Raw genomic sequence first — 8350 nt, 5'->3', positions numbered from 1 at the left:
AAATTATGTACTTCTGGCAATTCTATCTGTATTTAAAGATGTGACAATCTTGACACCGATTTTAAGAATAGCTGTGAGACTGAATCAAAGTAAAGATATCCCTACCAAGTAAGAATTGATGTGTGTTAAGAGGGTACAGAATTATCAGCTGATTTGGTCAGTTGCTTCCACTGCTGGTTGATTTTCCTCATTGTGTAAATATTGACAGGTATGTGACAAATGGGGAAAAAAAATCCAAATAATAAAGTGGCATATTGGTGTTCAGCAATAAAAAAAAAAAAAAAAGTAACCAATGATGTTTCTGTTGGACTGCCTGGGCTAAAATCCAGGTCCCACACAGAGCCCTTGAACTGTTCATCCAGATTCTGTTTGAAGACCTCCAGTGACAGGGAACTTACTCCTAAGCAGACTATTCTATTTGAGACAGTACAACTCTTAGATTTTCATTGGTTTTAGTTTTAACCTTTGGGGCCACAAGACAGACTTCCAAGATGAACACTGTGTTAATGTCTAACATCAGCCTGTGGTCTTCTCCCATTTGGATTAAAGCATCTCCTCCTTCAGCACCCCTTACTCATTGAGAGATAGGCTTTGTAATCAGGAATAAGGCAAAATACCTTTTCAGACTCCAAGAACCTCAGCATGGTTTCTTGGGAAATCTCTCCTTTAAATGCTTAATCTCTCCTTTAATGGGAAATCTTTCCTTTAAATGCTTAATATACTGCTTTTATTGGATAATTTGTTACTACTGTGGGAACAAGAAGTCACTACTTTTAATAGCTAGCACTTAGGAAGCAATTCCTATGGGCCACACTATGTTCTAAACATTTTCCATTTTGTAACTCACTGAATCCTTGCAAAAACATGGTGCAGGTAACATTATGCTCCCCATTTTAGAAACAGGGAAACTACAACACAGAGTAAGTTCCTGGCAGGGGCAGGGGACTTTCACTTGTGCTTTTATAATCACTGCTGCTTCTTTTTTCTTTTTTTTTTAAGTAGGCTCCACACCCAGCATGGAGTCCAGCACGGGGTTTGAACCCACCACCCCATGATCAAGACCTGAGCTGAAATCAAGAGCTGGATGCTTAACTGACTGAGCCACCCAGGTGCCCCATATAATCACTGCTACTTAATGCTCATTATGATTTAATGTTTTCTGTGGTCTGCACCCTCTCTGGAAGTCTCCTGGTGGTGGCCGTTTCTGTGTTATTGTTGTGCTCCCAGTCCTGCCCCCACCATTACATGGAGAGTATGGAGTGCCGTTTGCACAGACTGCACACAGATGACCTGTGCTGATTTGGGAGAAAAGAAGGGGGATCAGGAATGAAAAGTTCAAAGTTGAGATCCCTTCGATCTCGTTTCAAAAAAAAAAAAGGGGGGGAATGAAAATTCTAAGGTACTTTCTTTCTGAAGTTAAATAGGTTGAGTCTAGAGAACTAGAAAAGAGAGACTCAACAACGTCTTTGAGAATTGAAAAGCTGTGAATCTGTTCCTCCTGAGTAATCATCAGTCTCGGGGAGGGGTGGGGAGGGGAAGAGGAAGAAAACAAGCGTAAGTCAGTTTGAACAACTTAGAATACTGATAAGGATGAACTTTGTAGCTGTAAAAAAACTATGGATGATTAAAAAGTTTGTTCACAGAAAAAGACGCATTGTGAAAATCTCATGGAATCCATCTTTGGAGGATCATTTATGATCCTTAGACCCACCGTGAAGAAAGACAACAGTGCCTCCCTCCTTTTGGCCAAAAACTTTCAGAAGATATTTCTTGGTGGTTAGACAGGAATATTGTGAATTGAAAAGCAGAACACACAAACTACAGAGGAAATGCTTCTAAGAACAGAGCAGGGAAGGAACAATGGGACATGAGAGAAGTCAGGAGGAGACGGGGGTTCTGTGGGGCTGGGGGCCAGGTGGCTCCTCTGGCCTGAGAAGCAGCCTCCCTACTCCTGGTCCCTGGCTTCCAGGAGGAGGCAACCGGTTTCCCCGCAGAGCTGGTGGTGCAGGGGACTTTTGCTTTCCTCCTCACCACAGGTATTGAAAGGAATCCATTAACCTTGACCCAAAAGGGAAAGTGTGCCATCGCCCCCAGGCCCCAAGTCAGAAAGCTTCCACTTCAGTCAACTTACCCAACAGCTGTACGGCGACCGGAATGAGAGAGAGGAAAACCAGGAGCAGGGACAGCCTCATGTCCCAGAGTTTATCCTTAGCTTGCACTGATGGAGAGGAGGGGGTAAGAAGGAACCAAAACAATGCAGGCACCCAATCACCCCTTCCGCTACTCTGTTCTCAGAGCTGCCCTGCTGAAAAGAGGTGTGGAGGAAGCTCTCACTTTTAAAGGGCTTCTGAAATTAGGGAAAACCTCCAATAAGGAGATATCCTGTCACATGAGGGTAGTTGGAAAAACAGGAATTCAAAGTTACAACTTTGCTTTGTAAGCTAACTTCTGAGAAGAGCAGACACAGAGGAAGGGAAGAAAGGGACACATGTGGGAGAGGGGTGAGGAAGGGGGGGTGGCGAAAGGGTGATGGTGAGAAACGCAGAGACAGGCTGGCCTGCAGAGAAGGGGAGAAGTGAAACAGCTGTTTGCCTCAGGGCTGGTTCAGAAGGGGCTGTGTGAAGAGCAAGCAGGAGGCCATTACCTGGGCTGGAAAGCTCGGGTTCCCTCTGGGAAGCAGCTGAACCAATGGTCCCTCAGCAGACAATCCCAACCTAGAGTGACAGAAATGGCAGGCACTAAAAAGGACAGTTTCATGCTGGAAACCTTTTCTTGAGGGTTGTAACTGATTCCCCTCATTATCTATATTCAGTGCTTGGAGTGTCTTTTTTTTCTTGGATTCAAAAGACACAGTTCTCACAGAGCTTTGTTCGTTTAGCCAGAAGAAAAGTGAGAGGCTAAACCTAAAAGGGAATCTCCTCAAGGCTGGGAAGCAGAAAGTTCTAGAAGGCTTTCTCTAGAAAGTTCTCCAGAAAAACATAGAAAAGAGTGACAAAAGATCCTTGATGCCCAGCCTCAACAATACTGGTTTTCTTCAACTTCAGAAAGGTCCTCTTAGAGGAGAAAATCTGCTCATTTTGTCACAAGGATGTATATTCATTACATGATGGGTGGAATTCTTTCTTTAAAAACAAAAATTGGAGCACCTGGATGGCTCAGTTGGTTAAGCGTCTGACTCTAGATCTCAGCTCAGGTCTTGATCTCAGGGTTGTGAGTTCAAGCCCTGCATTGGGCTCCATGCTGGGTATGGAACCTACTTAAAAAATAATGATAATTTTAAAAATAAATAAAAATAAAAACAAAAGTTTTCATTAAACACAATATTAACCCCTAAACATCTACTTTATTATTTTTCAGAAGTAAAACATGGATTAAGAATATCTTGATGCAGATATCAATAATTAGATAGCCAACCCACACCTAGAATGTGGTAAAGATTAGCAATTCAAAATGAAGCTGCTAGAAACATTGCATTTTCTTGAAAAAAATTTTTTTAAAGATTTTATTTATTTATTTGAGAGAGAGAAAGAGAGCCAGAGAGAGAGCATAAGTGGAGGAGAGGGGAGAGGCATAGGGAGAGGGAGAAGCAGGCTCTCCGCTGAGCAGGGAGCCCGACACAGGATTTAATCCCAGGACCCTGGGATCATGACCTGAGCTAAAGGCAGACACTTAACTGACTGAGCCACCCAGGCACCCTTTTTGAAATTTTAAATAAGTAGTTTATCATCAAGTGGAAAGCCCCAAGACTGACCATTTTTGTGAAAGTTCTAAAAGTTATAAACTGCTTCCTAGGAAGAAACGTGATATAGTCTGCTTACTGATTTTTTTTAAACATTCTAAATTTAAGATTATTCAGACAGGATGCAAAAGGTGGTAAAAATGTAGGACACAGGACAAAAGTTTGGGTTTTTTTTTCATTAAGCTAAGACTTGACTGACAAAGTTGGTTATGAAACAGATGAGGGGTGCCTGGGTGGCTCAGTCATTAAGCGTCTGCCTTTGGCTCAGGCCATGATCCCCAAATCCTGGGATTGAGCCCCACATTGGGCTCCCTGCTCAGAGGAGGGTCTGCTTCTCCCTCTCCCACTTCCCCTTCTTGTGTTCTCTCTCTCTGTCAAATAAATAAATAAAATCTTAAAAAAAAAAAAAGAAACAGATGAAACAAAATGGTTGTTTCTGAAATACTGTTTCACTGATTTATCACACACACACAAAAAAGATATTTTAAATGAATAATTCATGGCCTTTAAATGTAAATAATTTATATAAATTCAAAAAATTTTGCCTAATTTGGATTTATATCAATTTCAGAAGCAAAGAAAATGTAACTGTATTCTCTCTATACTCACCCTCAAGGTTTTTTGAATTACACAAATGTGTCTGTCACATGGCCAACCAAGATCAGTGGTAAATCTGTGACTTTGAAACAAAAGGAAGCCAACTGTCCCACAAAGAATTTACCCCAAGGCCTTGACCTTATTGAAACAAAAATATATCAGGCTAGAAGGGGTGGACAGGCAAAAAGAAATCCAACACAGAATATGATGGAATAGGAAGCTCTAGGAATACATCATTTCTTCTAAACAACTATTGAACTGGCAGGAACTGTCTGAAGTAACTATTTTGGAACTCTGGACTCTAGTAGAAACCTTGGAACACCCAGTGGAGAGCTGGTAAATTTCAATGAATTTCAACCTTTCCCTTATGGTAGTGGCTACCATCCTCCATCCCCAATCTTTGTGGCTGGTGCTGTGAGGGTGGCATACTGAGTTTCTGGTGCAGCTTGCTAGAGCCAGGGTGGATACTAAGGACGTTGTCCTTCAAAATATCAGTTATGGGTTCTGAAGCTTGACCACTGCTTTTAATTGCTTTCAACAGTTTTATTCGACATAGTATTAGAAGTTCTAGCTTGAGTAATTAGGCAAGAAAAAAAAATTAAAAGTATCAAACTGGAAAAGAAGTAAAAGTATTTCTCAAGAAGTGAAATTAACTCTTTTCACAGATGGCATGATTTTATATGTGGAAAACCCTAAAGCTTCCACCAAAAAAATTGTCAGAGCTAAGAAACAAATGAAACACAGTTGAAAGATACAAAATCAAAACACAAAAATCAGTTGTATTTCTATATACTATTAATGGAAAATCTGAAAAAGAAATTAAGAAAACATTTCCATTTACAATAACATCAAAAAGAATAAAGTACTTAGGAATAAGTTTAACCAAGGAGGCAAAAGACTTATACAATGAAAGCTACAAACATTGCTGAAAGAAATTAAAGAAGACCTAAAAAAATGGGAAGATATCCCATGTTCATAGAATTCCATGTTCGTAGATAATAAGAAGACTTCATATCATTAAGATGACAGTACTATCCAAAGAGTTCTATAGATTCATGCAATTTCTATAAAAATCCCAATGATACTTTTTGTAGAAATAAAAACAACCATCATAAAAATCACATGAAATCTCAAGAGATACCACATAGGCAAAACAATCTTGAAAAAGAATATAGTTGGAGAACTCAATTCATACTTCCTGATTTCAAAACTTACCACAAAGCTACAGTAATCCAAATAGTGTGGTGCTGGCATAGGGGAAACATGAGACCAATAGAATAGAATAGAAAGCCCAATTCTCACATATGTAGTCAATTGATTTTTCACAAGGGTGCCAAGACGATTCAATGAAGAAAGAAGTCTCTTCAACAAACTGTGCTGGGAAAACTGTATATCCACATACAAAAGAATGAAATTGGGCTTTTATCTTATACAAAAATTAACTCAAAATAGATCAAAAGCCTAAATTTAAGAGCTAAAACTATAAAACTTTTAGAAGAAAACATCAGGAAAAGTTCATGACATTGGATTCAGCAATGAGTTTTTTGGGGGTGGTGGCGGATATGACACCAAAAGCACAGAAAATGAAAGAAAAAATACATAAATTGGGCTTCACCAAAATTTAAAAAATTGTACATCAAAGGATACAATCAAAAGAGTGAAAAGACAATCTAGAGAATGGGAGAAATTATTTGCAAATCACATATCTGATAAGGGATCAATATCCATAATATATAAAGAAGTACAACTCAATAGCAACAACACAATCAATTTTAAAAATGACAACGAGCTTGAGCAGACATTTCTCCAAAGAAGACACACAAATAGCCAATAAGCACATGAAAAGATATTCAACATCAGTAGTGATTAGGGAAGTACAAACCAAACCACCGTGGCATATCACTTCACACCCATTGGGACAGCTACTATCAGAAAACCAAAACAGAAAATAATAAGTGTTGATGAGGATGTGGAGAAATTGGACCCCTTGTGCACTGCTGGAGGGAATGTAAAATGATATAGCCACTGTGGAAAATAGTTTGGCCATTCCTCAAAAAGTTAAACATATCATTGTCATGTGATCCAGCAATTCCAAAGAACTGAAAACAAAGACTAACACAGGTATTTGTACACCAACATTCATAGTAGCATTATTCATACTAGCCACAAGATAGAAGCAACCCAAGAGTCTATCAGCAGATGAATGGATAAACGAAGTGTAGTGTTTGTCACTCACACAATGGAATATTATTCAGTCGTAAAAAGGAATCTGATACCTGCTACAAGAAGTACAACCTTGAAAACACTATGCTAAGTGAAATAATCCAGGCACAAAAGGGCACATATTGTATGATTCCACTTATATGATGTATGTAGAATAGGCAAATTCATAAGAGACAGAAAGAATAGAGGTTACCAGGGACTGGTGAGGAAGGGAGAGTGAATGTTATTGTTTAGTGGGTACAGAGTTTCTGTTTGAGATGATTAAATGTTCTAAAAATAGATAGTGGTGATAGTTACACAATATTGTGAACATATTTAAAGCTACTGAGTTGTACACATAAAAACAGTTAAAGTGGGAATTTTTATGTTATGAATATTTTACCACATTAGAATAAAATCTGTTACCATATTCTTCTACTAAGTTTTGGTTCTGGTTTTTGCTTAGCTGTTGATGATGGTGGTAGCTTTTAACTAGCACTTCCTTCAAGCTAATGAAGTATTTCTACAAAATTAAGAAAATTCTTACTTTTTTAATTGGCAAGATAATTGCTGAACTATTTCATTTCCTCCTAGACATTCTCTTTCTCAAGCATCACATACTTCACACCCACTCAATTCCATGGAAGATGAACTTGAGGACTCTTTTGCTCTGAAACAGTTCCAAGAAAATTAGCTCAACACATTTTTTGTAACCTGTTGTATCATTTCTCATTCAGAAGTTTGTTTTGTTTAAGCAAGCCTGTCTTTTGATGGGCAAATTTGCTCAAATGGTATCACAATAATTATGACCCAGAAAAAAAAGAAGATGTAATGATGCAGCTGAGTATAAACTTAAAAATTTAAAGTATGGAACACTGTTTCTTTATGTTCTTATTCCTCATATTTTCCAACCCTTACCAAAATATGTCAAAACATCAATAATGCATTTGCAGTTTAATAGAAAACAATTGCCTTTCTGCAATAAAAAAAAATCTTTGTATTGGATTATTTATCTAAAATTTGACTTTAATTGTAATTCTCTTCAGATAGAATATTTAGATTGATTATAATTTACAGTATATATATGTATATGTATATGTAGACTATTTGAGGGCCTGTGAGTTTTACAGTTCTCTAATTGGTATTATATTTTGTTTTGTTTGGCACCACACACATCTTTATAATAAACTTATTTAACTTTGCAAAATAATTTAATTAGAATGTTACTTGATCCATTTAATATTTGAAAAAAAATTTAAGAATAAGATTAAAAATGTACTTTATGGTCTGAAAATGACCGAGACTTTATAGTTGGAAGCCAAGGCAAAAACATTAGATTTCTTTTCCAGAACTACACAAATGTGTAATGTTACCTATAATATTTAGCAATACAGAATGTAAATGTTATATTTATTCACTGAAATAATCTGTGTTCTCTAAGGTATGAAATGTTCTCTAAGGTATCTAAATCTTAAAAAAAAAAAAAAGAAATACATTGTAGAGGAAGAAGGCATTTCTGAAAAATCCATTAATATTTTAATTTCAACACATGAGAAATTATGAGTTTTTTAATAGGCACACCCTGAAAAATTAAGATTTGTAGATACATAAATGCAAACTTTCACAGCAAATATTACTATAGTAAATATTATCCCAAGCACATATAAAATCATTTTTTTATATATTTAAGACTACACTACCTTTTTTTAAGATTATTTTTTAAGACACTTAGTTTACAATAAAATTGAGAGGAAGGTACACAAACTTTTCATTTACTCCCCTGCCCCTACATGTGCATACCCTCCTTGATTA

Source organism: Leptonychotes weddellii, chromosome 5 (assembly GCF_054177405.1).
Source record: "Leptonychotes weddellii isolate Sample4059 chromosome 5, ASM5417740v2, whole genome shotgun sequence".
NCBI lineage: Eukaryota > Metazoa > Chordata > Mammalia > Carnivora > Phocidae > Leptonychotes > Leptonychotes weddellii.
Note: the sequence above shows the minus strand (reverse complement) of the source record.